General features: G+C 39.0%; 1 non-coding gene across 1 annotated transcript; it reads right to left on the bottom strand.

The window, feature by feature from the left end:
• Nucleotides 1-320: 320 nt before the first annotated feature.
• LOC130937083 (small nucleolar RNA R71) lies at nt 321-424 on the bottom strand. Its single transcript, XR_009068317.1, has one exon. It is a non-coding gene; the product is annotated as a small nucleolar RNA R71 (small nucleolar RNA).
• Between the last annotated feature and the right edge of the window lie 13,555 nt (nt 425-13,979).

Genomic DNA, 13,979 nt, shown 5'->3' on the forward strand with positions numbered 1-13,979 from the left:
GCAGCATTCAGAAACCACCCATTCAGGCCAACAATTTTTAACTCAAACCACAGCTAATATCACTGGTGGAGAATCATTGTTCATTTGGTGGGAGTGCTAATGAAGATCCAAACCAACATCTCACAAAATTCCTGAGAATTTGCGACATTGTGAATTCCAATGGAGTCCAGGAAGATGCCTATAAACTGCTCTTGTTCCCATTTTCACTTAGGGACAAGGCAACTAAGTGGCTGGAATCATTCCCAAGGGGGAGCCTAACAACCTGGGATGAGGTGGAAAGCAAGTTTCTGGCATGTTTCTACCCCCCACAAAAGGTCAATAGGCTTCCATCTGAGGTTCAGACTTTTAGACAACAAGATGGTGAAACTCTCTACGAGGCATGGGAGAGGTTCAAGGATTTGACAAGGAAATGCCCACCAGACATGTTCCATGACTGGGTGCAATTGCATATTTTCTATGATGGACTTTCTTATGAATCAAGGAAGGCTGTAGACCATTCATCAGGAGGTTCATTGAACAGGAAAAAGACTGTGGAAGAAGCCATTGAAGTGATTGAGACAGTGGCTGAGAATGAGTACTACTATGCTTCAGAGAGACACAACACTAAAGGAGTCATGGAGCTGAACCATGTTGATACAATTCTAACCCAAAACAAGGTGTTTTCCAAGCAACTAGCAGAGCTCACCAGGAAATTAGAAACAAATCAAGTGGCTGCAATACACACACAAGATCAAGAGGAAGTAAGCACTGAAGGAGGTGATTGGGAAGAGGCCAACTATGTGGGAAATCAACAAAGGCAACCATATGATCCACATTCCAACACTTACAACCCAGGCTGGGAAAACCACCCAAACTTTGGGTGGGGAAACCAGCAAACCCAATCACAAAACCACAAACCTTACAACCCCAACCAACATAACAATTCCACATACCAAAACTCCAACCAAAGATCATACCAAGCCACACAAAACACTTACTCCCAACCACCATATCATGGCCAAAATAATCAACCTGCCCAACCTAATCCGAACCAACAATTTCAAGATCAATTAAACAGGATAGAAGGAATGCTTGCAAACATGGGTCAGGACATAAGTGAGTTGAAAAGCTTTAGGGATGATGTGAGATCTACCTTAAGGAACCATGGTGAAAAACTCAAGAGGATGGAGTCTCGAGTAGGAGAGCTATCTCAACAGGCCCCCAAGTCAACTGCAGTGTTCCCTAGTGACACAGAAAAGAATCCTAAAGGGGAACAAAAGGGAGTGAGATGGGAAGAATGCAAGGCCATCACCATATTGAAGGAAGTCTCAGAAGAAAAAGGAATCAGACCCTCAGAACAGGAGCCAGAAATCTTGAAGGAAGGTGTGGAAGAAGCTAAGCAGGAAAGTGAAACTGAGCAAGCCAAGGAACTGCAAAATAAAGGCATGCTGGAAACATACCAACCAAAAGCACCATTTCCTCAGAGGTTAGGAGGAGGTGAAAAAGGGAAAACATATTCAAGGTTTTTAGAGACATTTAAGTCTCTCCATATCAATATTCCCTTTCTTGAGATTCTCCAGCAGATGCCTACACATATCAAGTATTTGAAGGAATTGCTGAGCAAGAAAAGAGTTTTGAAGGGAGGACAAACTGTAATAATGAACAAAGAATGCAGTGCCCTCATCAAGAAGGACATAGTCTCTAAGAAAATAGACCCAGGAAGTTTTCATATCCCCTGCATCATAGGGGAAACAAAAATTGACAGAGGATTCTGTGATCTAGGAGCTAGCATAAATGTGATGCCTCTGACTCTTATGAAGAGGCTACAACTGAATGAGATGAGATCCACTGATGTAATCATACAACTGGCTGACAAAACTCAGAAGCAAGCTGAAGGGGTAGTTGAGAATGTGCTGGTGAAAGTGGGAAATTATTTCTTCCCCACAGACTTTGTCATTTTAGACATGGAGGAAAGCTACCTACACCCTATCATTCTGGGAAGGCCATTTCTAGCCACTGCTAGAGCGCTCATAGATGTAGAACAAGGAGAGCTAATTTTGAGAATACATGATGAACAGCTCATTTTCCATGTTTTCAAACCTGCATCTGAGCCTGAACCAGAACCTGAAAAGCCTAAGGATGATAGTAGCCATCTGTGTTTGGAGGAAAGCAATCCAACAGCTGAAACTCTGAAACAGTCCTTGGAAGGCAAACAAGAATTGCAAGAGTTAAAGCCACAAGAATCAATAGAAACAGCTCAGAAGGATCCTCCTGGCATAAGGGTCAATGAAGAAATCCTCAAGAGAGAGGGAAGAATTGTAAAGAAATTGCCAAGAGGGTGGAGAAACAAGAAAATTCCCACTGAAGGTTTCTCTCCGGGAGATAAAGTGATATCAAGTCATTATCTGCCAATCCCACCTGGCCTCAAAACCATTCCTTCCCAGCTCCCTCAAGTGTTCACAATCAAGAAAGTTCTTTCTATGTAACATTTGGAAATCATGAAGGAATCAAATGGGGACGTTTTCATAGTGAGAGGAGAGGACATCAAGCACTACAATCCACCCTAACAAGGGACAACCGTCAAGCTAGTGACGTTAAAGAAGCGCTTCATGGGAGGCAACCCATGTTTTAGTATCCTTACTCTTTATTGTTTTGCTTTGCATCTAATAAAGCATGGTTTCTTATGCATGAACTTGAATCCTCAGGACAACTGTTGATAAGGTGCACTAAACATTGCATGTAAAATACAATTGGTCTCTAAGTTTGGTGTGCCTGAAGACACCCCAAATCTTATTCAAATTGTATTCAATCTTTCATTCAAGGTGCACAACCAAACATTAAGTTTGGTGTTCCTCTTTGAACATAGTTAATGAAAAGCAAGAAGTTCCTCTGGATTTAGAAATTCATGACAAGTATACCATTTGCATGTTTTAATACTTTGATTTCAATTACTTTAGGTAGTAAAATTGTTTAGGATTCAAAGAGCAGAGGAGTAAGTAGGAGACTAAGTTTGGTATTCACACACCAACTTAAGACTCAGACACTTGCCCATACATAGTTGAGCTAACCACTCAAGTGCTTGAGAAGCAAGCAACTTCATCACTCTTTGCAGGAAAGGAAACAAGGATCTTAGAAAGAACATGAAGCAACAACTAGGAGAAGAAGGAGAAATCAAATTGTTTCCTGGCAACAAAGAGAAAACAAGAAATTTCACAAGGTGGTGTTGTTCCTTGACCATTCTTTAAAAGGCAAACAAAAGCATGCTTGTTCTGGTTTAAACTGTAATTGTTGAATCTTTCTGGAATGTGAAGTTTTTAGTATGAGTGTTGGTTTACTGCTTTGAATAAAGTGAATGCCTAGATGTTTGGATATAACTTCACCTTCTTAAACAAATACTTGCCATGCTTGTTCTGTTTCCAAAAATAAAAGAAAAGTTTGAACAAAAGTAACTTGGCTCAATTAGTGACAAATCAAGTAGAATTAAGTGGTGGTATGCATGCTTGATTGTTTAGTCAGATCACTGGAAATTGAGTGTAGAATTATCATTTTTGTGTAGAAGTTTGAATACTGTCTATGGATCTTGATGAATAAATGTCTTTGGCCATGAAAAAGAAAGAAAAAGAAGAAGAAAAAGCCACTGAAAAAGGGCAACCAAAAAGCAAAAAAAAATTGAGAAAATAAGCTAGGCACGAATGGTTTGAACTTCTGAGACAAATGCCTGTGGTGTTTATGTATTAAGGATATGCTTGGATGAATAGGTTCTGAGGAGTGTTTCAACACTTGGTAACTTGGGTTAACTAACCCGGGATTATCAACCAAAAGTCCATTATCAAGAGCAACCTAAATACAAAACATTTAGTCACACAAAGAGGTGCTGGGCACCAATGTCTCAAGAAGAAATGTGAACTAAAATGCCTGTAGTGGATATGTGTAGTGCACTGATAAGAAAAAGAAAATGCCAAAGGCTTGTGCAACACATGACACTGAGCAAACAAGGAGCAAAGGAGCTCTAAGAAAAAGAAAAACAAAGAAGGGAAAAGTGCCAAGGACATAAGAATAACAAGAGGCTATAGCAGTGTTTGATGGATGCAATGAAAAAGTGATAATCTTACCTGATAAGAATGAAAAAGTGATGCTGCAACTTTCTGCATAAAAACCTTCTGATGAACTTCAAACGCTTGCTAATATAGTCAATGTAATTACTTTCTGTTTCATACTTTCTTCTCAAATAACTCAGGACTTGCTTAGGGACAAGCAAGTATTAAGTTTGGTGTTGTGATGCCAAGGCATCTTAGGCTAGTTTCACTAGCATTTTTCTGTTAGTTTTAGTTGTTTTATGCATTTTCTTGAGCTTAAAGTAACCAAGAATGGTTAAATGAATAACAAAGCAATGAACCATCCAAACAGTATGATTTTGATGCAAATTCCATGAGTTTTTAGTTATATTACTTGAATGCTATGAATGGAAGATTTCTCATGAAATTTTGCAAGACTTTGATGCAGTTGTTTGGATGATTTCAGGGAAGAAGAGGCTAGGCAAGGAAGCAACAAAATCAATAAAGGAAGCTTGAATATCACATGTGGAGTTTAAGTTCCAGTTTAAGCTTAAACTGGAACTTAAACTGCCAAGCCATATAATGCTGGGAACTATCAGTGGCGTTTAAGCTCCAGTTTAAGCTTAAACTGGAGCTTAAACGCCAAAATCATGAAAGCTGAGGAAAAGCTGAAAGTGGCGTTTAACCTCCAGTTTAACCTTAAACTGGAAGTTAAACGCCAGAAATGAGAAATGCACCAGGGAGCCATTTCCACGTTTAAGCTCCAGTTTAACCTTAAACTGGAGCTTAAACGTGTTCGACCAAAATTCTCCTCCAGGGTTGCTTTCTTCATTTCCACATTTAAGCTTCAGTTTAACCTTAAACTGAAGCTTAAACGTGTTCGACCATTCCACACTCCAGGGTTGCTTTCTTCCATTTCCACGTTTAAGCTTCAGTTTAACCTTAAACTAAAGCTTAAACGTGTTTGACTACTTTACCCTCCAGGGTTGCTTTCTTCCATTTCCACGTTTAAGCTTCAGTTTAACCTTAAACTGAAGCTTAAACGTGCTTGAGTTATACCACCTCCAGGAGTGTCCAACGTTTAAGTTCCAGTTTAAGCTTAAACTGGAACTTAAACGTGCTTCCACAAAAGGCATCACTGGAAGTGTCTGGCGTTTAAGTTGCAGTTTAAGCTTAAACTGCAACTTAAACGCCACTATTTGAAAAGGTTTCTGGGCCAAAGATATTGCAGTTTTAAGTTAGCATTTGAGCACAAACATTAACTTAAACGTACTCTGGTATGAAACCCAATTGAATATCATGGTTTATGGGATTGGGCCTGAAGAATTGATGAGTCTAGAATTTCAATTTGTTGAGTCATGTGTCATTACTTGATTATCACTAAGTTGGCTCAATGAATGTTACAGAATTGGATCAGCAGCCTTATCAGGATTATGGATCATAAACCCAAAGCAAAAGGAAATCAGGGAAAGGCCTCAAAGCCCAAGAAACACAACAGAAGCTCAATTTAGAAAGTGTATAAATAGGATAGAATTTAAGTTAGTCGAAGGACTTTTGGATCATTTTTGGAGTTTTCATACTTTTTGTAATTGAATTCAGAGCTATGACTCACTAAACCTCCTTTCATTGGGTTAGGGAGCTCTATTGTAATTCAATGAATCAATAATAGTTTTTATCTTCTTCTTCAATCTTTTCTCTTGAATTTTTGTTAGAAAGCTTCTCGATCTAATTCCATTGGTTAGTTGTCTTGGGAAAGAAACTATCCATAATTGGAATCCTTCGGAACCTTGGGAAAGGAATGGAGGATTCATGCTAGAGAAGCTTTCTCACAGTGAATTGGATTGGGGTTTGGATGGATATTGTGACATGTAATCCTACCAAATTGTGGTTCATGAAACTGTGTGGTATAATCAGTGATCGAGCGTCATCTCTTCTTATGAACATTTAAACCAAGGGATTGGGAATTTGTTTGTTTTTAGAGAGAATTGGTGAGCCAAGGGATTGGGATCCAATCATATAAGATTGCCAAGCAAAATTCAATGAACGCATTGGTTGAGGAAGGGATAAAAATGTTTTGATTCGGAGATCTCAATATCTCCTGAAACCCAATGAATTCCCCATTTCTGATCTACCACTTTCTCTTTACATTCTGCAATTAAATTCATGCAATCACCCAGATCCCTTTTTAATTTCAGCAATTTAGCTTCTCGCTCTTTAATTCATGCAATTTAAGATTCCGCAATTTCAATTTCTTGCCATTTACGTTTCCCGCCAATTTTACATTCCGCAATTCTCATCTAAATCTTGATTCCGCTCAACTAGAACACACTTCTAATCCGAATTGCTCACTCAACCAATCCTTGTGGGATTCGACCTCACTCTATTGTGAGTTTTTTGCCGATTGTGCAATTTCCTAAAATCGTAGCATCAGCAAACACCCCATTCCCATTTACAATTCCGCAATTTACTTTCAGTCATTTACTTTCAGCCCTTTAATTCTAGCATTTACTTTTTCTGTCATTTACCTTCCCGCCATTTTATTTTCTGCAAATCTCAACCCAAATTCTGAATTCGCTCAACTAGAACATTCTTCTAATTAACGATGCTTGATCAATCAATCCCTGTGGGATTCGACCTCACTCTATTGTGAGTTTTTACTTGACGACAAATTCGGTACACTTGCCGAAGGAAATTTGTTGAGAGACAATTTCCACCTGCATCAAAAGCTTTCTAGTAAAATCAAGAGAAAAGAAAGAAGAAGAAGAATGAAAACTAGTATGGATCCATTGAATATACACAGAGCTCCCTAACCCAATGAAAGGGGTTTTAGTGTTCATAGCTCTCAAAATGAAAAATGGAATTGAAAGATACATTGCAAAAGAAAATTGAACAGAAAGTAAAATGTGCAGTACAATAAAAATCCGAAAAAAAGGTCCTTCTAACTTAAATTCTAAGCTATTTATACACTTTCTTCCATTGATCTTCAATCTCTGAATTGGGCTTTTGGCCTTGATGGAATTGGGTTGAAAATGGCTCCAATTGGTTTCCCTTGCTATTGAGAAGAGATCTGTTTGAATTACAAGTTCTGATGCTTCAAGTTGGAGACAACGTTTGATGGCCAACGTTGACTCAAACGCCTTTCAGAAAAACCAGATAACTTTGCTGTCATTGGCGTTTGACTCAATGTTGGAGGGCCAACGTTCCGCTACCCACGCGTACACATACTTTGCGCCTTTGTGCCCATGGGATAAAAATGCTCATCCACGCGTGCGCGTGCTGCACGTATGCGTGTGGATGCAAAAGTATCATTTTCCAGTTTTAAACCATGTAGCAGAGCGTTGTCCTCAACGTTGGACTGGCAACGTTGCCTCCAACGTAGCCCTATCCACACGTGCGCGTGCATCATGCGTACACGTGAAAGCTTGTGATTTTGCTTATTCACGCGTGCATGTACTCCACGCTTACGCATGAATTGCCATTTTCCCCATCCACGCGTAGGCGTCACTGACGCGTACGCATCGATTCAAGTTTTTTAAATCCAAATTATGGGTTCCTCATCGCGGACGTTGGAGGCTAGCGTTTGAGGTAACGTTGGACTCCAATGTTCGTTTAGTGACGCGTACGTGTGACCCACGCATACGCGTGGATGGTCAATTTTTCCATTCCACGCGTGCGCGTGACTCACGCTTGCGCGTGGATATAGAAATTTTGCTCTTTCACATGTACGCGTCATAGATGCGTACGCGTCGCTTAAAAATCATTCAGCTCTAGAATTGAACATTTTATCACAATGTTGGGGGTAACGTTGGATGTCCAACGCTCCCTCCAATGTGAGCATCAGCGAATTATGCAGATAATTGCTCTGCCCCCTTCAACGTTTGAGGCAACGTTGCTGGTCCAACTTGGCCATCAACGTTGCTTCTTCTTCATCTTTTCCAGGCTCCTTCTTCAACCTTCCTCCATCTTTCTTTTACCTATTATTAACTAATACATGCATCAAAGCCTTGCTAAAGTCATGAGAATTCTTATCATTCTTAGCACACAAGTAATTATAGCATAATTCTCATGAAATTGCATCAAATTAATCATGGTTGAATGAATCTAGGCATTCATGAGTTTCTAACCCAATTGCTTAGTTATAGCTCAAGAAAGTGCATAAAACCTATTAAAAACAAAGAAAAAAGATAGTGAAACTAGCCTTAGATGCCCTGGCATCATGAATGAGTGAGGTTCGTTTCGTGGCTTTGGCAGTTGTAGCGCCACCCTCACACTTTCAGGACTAAAACCCAAAATGCGCCCTCTGACCATGGTGTGCCAATTCTTTGGCTCCGGGTTCACACTTGTATCATGCTTGCTTGTGACCCAGGCCTCCACCATCAATGTTCCCACCTCAGTTATGGGATTGGCCAGAATTTCCCAATCCTTTCTTAAAACTTGGTACAGAATCTACGAGTATTAACCATCCTTCAGCTTGAAGGGAACTGATAGTGTATCTATTAGCTATAGTAGTGTACTAGATATGATAAGTGTATTGCTGTAATGGTGCATTAGTTAGTTAGTAGGTGTGTGGTTCTTAGTGTGCCACCTGACAGGGAGTTCAACTATTGTTGCAATTATATATTGCAGATACTTATTCATTGTAACCAATTATTCATTCTATCCAAGAACACACAACTGAAAACTCATCTTCTCTGTTTTTTCTCTGCTCTCTCTTTCTTCCCTCATTCATCTTCTTTCGTCTATGTCTGGTACCTTCATGGTATCAGAGCTCTTATAATTGCTCTTCTTAAAGGAAGATTGAAGGCTCTTGAAGCCGTTATGGCGCTGTTTTTACTTTGCATCATTTTCACAAACACCTGGGTGGCGTTTCAAGTTGTGACAAATTGTTTGCTTTCATGCTGCAGAACCTAACTGATGACAAGTCATCTTAGCCTAGTTTCACTAGTCTTTTTCTTTTGTTTTCACTTGAATTATGCACTTTCTTGAGGTCTAAGCAAGCCAATTTGGGCAGATTTTCATGCTTCCTTTGATTGAATCAACCATAGATGAATTAATGCAATTTCATGAGGTTTTATGCTATATTTGTTACATATTGTGAAAGAATGAATATCTCATGATTTTGAGCATAGCTTTGATGTGTTTGGTTGATTAATGATAGGTGAAGAAGGCTTGGAGAAAGGTTGAAGCAAGAAGGAATGGCTAGGAAGAAGAGACGACAAAAAGTTTGAGCAAAAGTTTGCCTCAAACTTTAGCTCAAACTTTTGGAATAAGTGAAAATGAACCAGGAAGCAAAAAGCTGGACCAAAAGTTAGCCTCAAACTTTTGCACAAACTTTTGGGTGAAAAGTTTGCCCCAACGTTAGCCCCTAACTTTTGGGCTAACGTTGGCACATGCAAAACTCTCCCTGGGCACCAAAAGTTTGCGCCAACGTTAGCCCCTAACTTTTTGGCTAACGTTGGCGCATGAAAATCACTCCCTGGCCACCAAAAGTTTGCGCCAACGTTAGCCTCTAACTTTTGGGCTAACATTGGCGCCATAAGTGCACTAAGGAAGGCCAACGTTGGAGCAAAAGTTAGACCCCTAACTTTTGCACCAACGTTGGTATCAGCAAAAACATGGAGGCTGATATGAAAAGTTGGAGTAAAAGTTTGCCTCAAACTTTTACTCAAACTTTTACTCAAACTTTTGCAACATTCAAACCCGGTTCACTTGGTTCACTTCGGTTCCTCTCCAAACTCCAAAAGCAATCAACCAAGGCCTCTCTCAACCCAGTTCCACCAAGAGCAAAGGCCCAACTCAAGGCTTGAAGATCATTTGAAGAAAGTGTATAAATAGGATAGAATTCAAGTTATTCGGCAGTTTTTCTTTTTAGTTCTCATAGGGAGCTTTCCCTTTTAGTTTTTAGAATAGTTTTCGGAGAGCCTTTGGTATTGAGTGATCTTTAATTTCTTAGTCTCAGGGAAGGAGAATCCATTTCTCTTCCTCTTAGTTTTATTGCTTTCAATTTCAATTACAATTGTCTTGGATCTTGGGTTGGAGAATTGAAGAAATTCTGTTTCAATCTCATCCTTGGATCTCTCTGTTTATTTACTGCTTAATTGAATTTCAGTTTCGGTTAATTGCTCTTCATCTACTTTCTTTGCAATTTACATTTCCCTTGCAATTGTTCTTGTTGGATCTAGGAAGGCATTGAGATCTAGACTTGGTTTTCTAGTCTCTGGGTCCTGAGATCTGATTCCAAAGTTTACATTCTGTTTTTGCTTTTCATGTTCATTTACTTGTTTTGCTTCAGATCCGATTCAACCCAAACCCTCTTTTACTCTTCTGTTTGATGCAATTTAATTTTCCTTGTTTAAATTCTGCAAATCCAATCCCCAATCCCCTTTACAATTCCAGTTGTTTACATTCCTTGCACTTTAAGGTTCCGCAATCTACATTTCTTGCATTCTAAGTTTTAGCCATTTAATTTCTTGTTCTTTAAGATTCAGCACTTTAATTTCTTGCCCTCTTTAATTTCATGCAATTTACACATTCCCTTTACTTTCAATGCAATTTAATTTCTGCAAATCACAAATCACTCAACCAAATCTTGATTCGCTTGACTAAATCAACCACTAAACCGAAATTGCTCAATCCTTCAATCCCTGTGGGATCGACCTCACTCCCGTGAGTTTTTATTACTTGATGCGACCCGGTGCACTTGCCGGTGAGTTTTGTGTCGGATCGTTTTTTGCACATCAAGTTTTTGGCACCGTTGCCGGGGATTGATTAGATTGACAATGATTAAGTGAAGTGGTGATCTAGATCAACCACGTTTACTTTTTTGTCTTTTAATTTTCAATTAACCCACTAACTGTTTGAAGATTTGCCTCTATTAACACGCTAACTGTTTGAGGTTTTGTCTCAACTAACTATACTCAATTTTCAAGAGAATCACTGTGTGTTCCGTTGTTGATTTATATGTCACAGGAAAGAAGAGCAGCCAGAGGGAAGGATATCATTGAAGAAGGAGTTTCTGAGAAAGAGGAACACCACAACATGAAGCCGCAACTCATTACACTAATAAAGAAGAATTGTTCCTATGGAGGAAATCCATTGGAGGATCCTAAACAGCACCTATCCATTTTTCTGAGGACCTGTGGTGTTGTCAACTTCGATGGTATAAATCATGATGCCAATAAGCTTTTGCTATTTCCTTTTTCACTGAAGGATGAAGTGGCACAATGGCTTGAAACTTTTCCCCAAGGAAGTATCACTAGTTGGGATGATTTGGTTGCCAAATTTTTAGCCAAATTCTCCTCATCCCAACAAAACATCAAGATGAAAGAGGGAATACATCCATTCATACAAGGAGAGGAAGAACCATTGTTCAAAACATGGGAAAGATACAAGAAGGCAAATGACAAAGTGGCTTTCCAAGCATTCTATGAAGGATTAACCCCAGAAACAAGAAGAGTGGTGGATTACTTCTCAGATGACCTACTCAAAGCAACAGCAGCTGGCCAAGGAACTGTAGAGTTCAATGACAAGAGAGCCAATAACCAACACTTGTTTGAGACCCCACAGAATGCAACTTCAGAAAAGGAGATAATGAATCTTGAAGGAATGAAGGCAGTCATGAATCAAAGCAAAAAGCTACATCAGCAAACTCAGCAACAATTGGAGTCAATAGCTAGACAAATTGATTTTCTCCATTCTACTACAGTGAGTGCACAATTTCCACCATGGAAGCCACATTCTTATCTAAGAATGAGGGGATCTCAACATCAGGAACAAGGAGACTTCAATTACAACAACCCCAAGTTCCCAAACCTGCAAAAAACCCACCATACCAACAACAATCACTGCATACCACCACACTACCCACCCTTCCAACCCCCAACACCCAACAATCAACCAATCTCACAAGACTCTCAGAGGATCACTAATCTGGAAATCTTAGTAGAGAGAATGATGAAACATCAAGAGATGATAAGCAAGAACCATGAGGCCTCACTCGGGAGAATTGAGAGGCAAATGGAACAATTAGCTAAGAACCTCACAGAAGTGAGTGAGAAGAAGGCTAAAGGAAAAGAATCACTCATCCAGGATGAACATCATAAGGTAAAGTCTCACTTAGGAGGACAAGGGGACAAGGAGAAGGAAGCACAGAATCTGTGCTGAGCAAGCACAGAGGATGTCAAGCTAGTGACAATAAAAGAGCGCTTGTTGGGAGGCAACCCAACCAGAGGTAACCATCTTTTCATATCTAATTCAATAAAACGGTTAATTAGTTTTATCTAGATTGCAAGAAGCTAAGTTTGGTGTTGCACACCAAAACAATCTAAGGGAGAATGAAGAATTCTAAGTTTGGTGTTCCACCAAAATCCCATTATAACAAACATTCTCACCTTATGCATAATATGGGCTTCAAGCATACTAGATGAATGAGTTAACTATTTTGCTGTTTTCTAGTTTTCAGCCTTATTACTTTTGAGAAAGAAAAAAAGAATTTCACACATGGTTAATGAAAACCTTTGGCAAGGTACTAAGTTTGGTGTTCCCACACCAAAGTAAGTTCAAAAAGCCCACAAATAAATTATGCAGACTAACCACTGTTTCTAAGTGCTTGGGGAACAAGCAACTTCCAATATCACTGCAGAATATCATACAAACTTTTGGAGATTTTTAGCATCATCAACCAAAGAGGTGAAAGATGAACATGAAAGTCAGCATTGAGGATGATGAGAATAAGGAAAGCAAGTGAACTCCAACAGGTTGTATTGTTAAGTGATTGTTTTACATCAAATATTACTGTAATTGAAAGTTGGATTGTATCCTTATTTGCCCTGCCTCTCTGCATAATATAGTTTTCTTTATATACCCCTGCCTGCCTGCATAGCATAGTCTTTCTTTATAATTCAATAAGCAAGATGCTTGATTATTCACAACATTCTTATCTTCAAAACTTGTTTGCACTCAATTTTCAAGAATGCATCACATGAAAGTTCTTTGAAACGAAGGATTGAGGAATTAAACAATTTTGAGGTAAGCAAAAGATTAGGAGAAGTGGTGGTTCTAGTTGTATGATTATGTATTGAGGTTGCATGCTTGTGAAAACTTGCATGGGAGCTCATAGGCAGGATATGAAGTTCAAAGAAGTATTATGGAGATTCTCAAAAATCAATCGATCCGAGAAGCAGCAAACAAAACAAAAAGAAAAGTAAAGAAAATACAAAAACAAAAAGAACATGGCCCAAGGCTCTGAGCATCAATTACTAGGCAGAAAAAGAAAGAAAGAAACAAAAACTCAAAGAGTTGTTATCCTAGTAAATGCTTGTGGTTGAAGTGTGTCAAGGAAAGAGGCTTGAGCAAGTAAATCCTTAGGGGTGTTTTAACACCTAATACCTTAAACCCAACTGGTTTAGGAGTATTGATTGAAAACTTATTTAAAGAGCCGCTTTGAGACATGACACTTAGGGTCGAGGCCAAAGCACAGAAACTATAAGCTGCTTCAAGGTGATTACATATAAAGAGAACTCTATGATACCATTCGGATGAAAATCCTAAGACCTACGACTCCCAATATGTAAGGACTAGTGAGCACTGAAGCCCTTGCATGAGCATATAATTTAGAGTTCACCCCACTGTTACTTAATCACTTCACTCACTATACTTTACAAGTGTTCTTCAATCCATCTTAATTGAAAGAACCTCTGAGCATAATTCATTTCTTGCTTGGGGACAAGCAAGCTTTAAGTTTGGTGTTGTGATGACAAGTCATCTTAGCCTAATTTCACTAGTCTTTTTCTTTTGTTTTCACTTGAATTATGCACTTTCTTGAGGTCTAAGCAAGCCAATTTGGGCAGATTTTCATGCTTCCTTTGATTGAATCAACCATAGATGAATTAATGCAATTTCATGAGGTTTTATGCTATATTTGTTACATATTGTGAAAGAATGAAT

The sequence above is a fragment of the Arachis stenosperma genome, chromosome 6, assembly GCF_014773155.1.
Source record: "Arachis stenosperma cultivar V10309 chromosome 6, arast.V10309.gnm1.PFL2, whole genome shotgun sequence".
NCBI classification, from domain to species: Eukaryota; Viridiplantae; Streptophyta; class Magnoliopsida; order Fabales; family Fabaceae; genus Arachis; species Arachis stenosperma.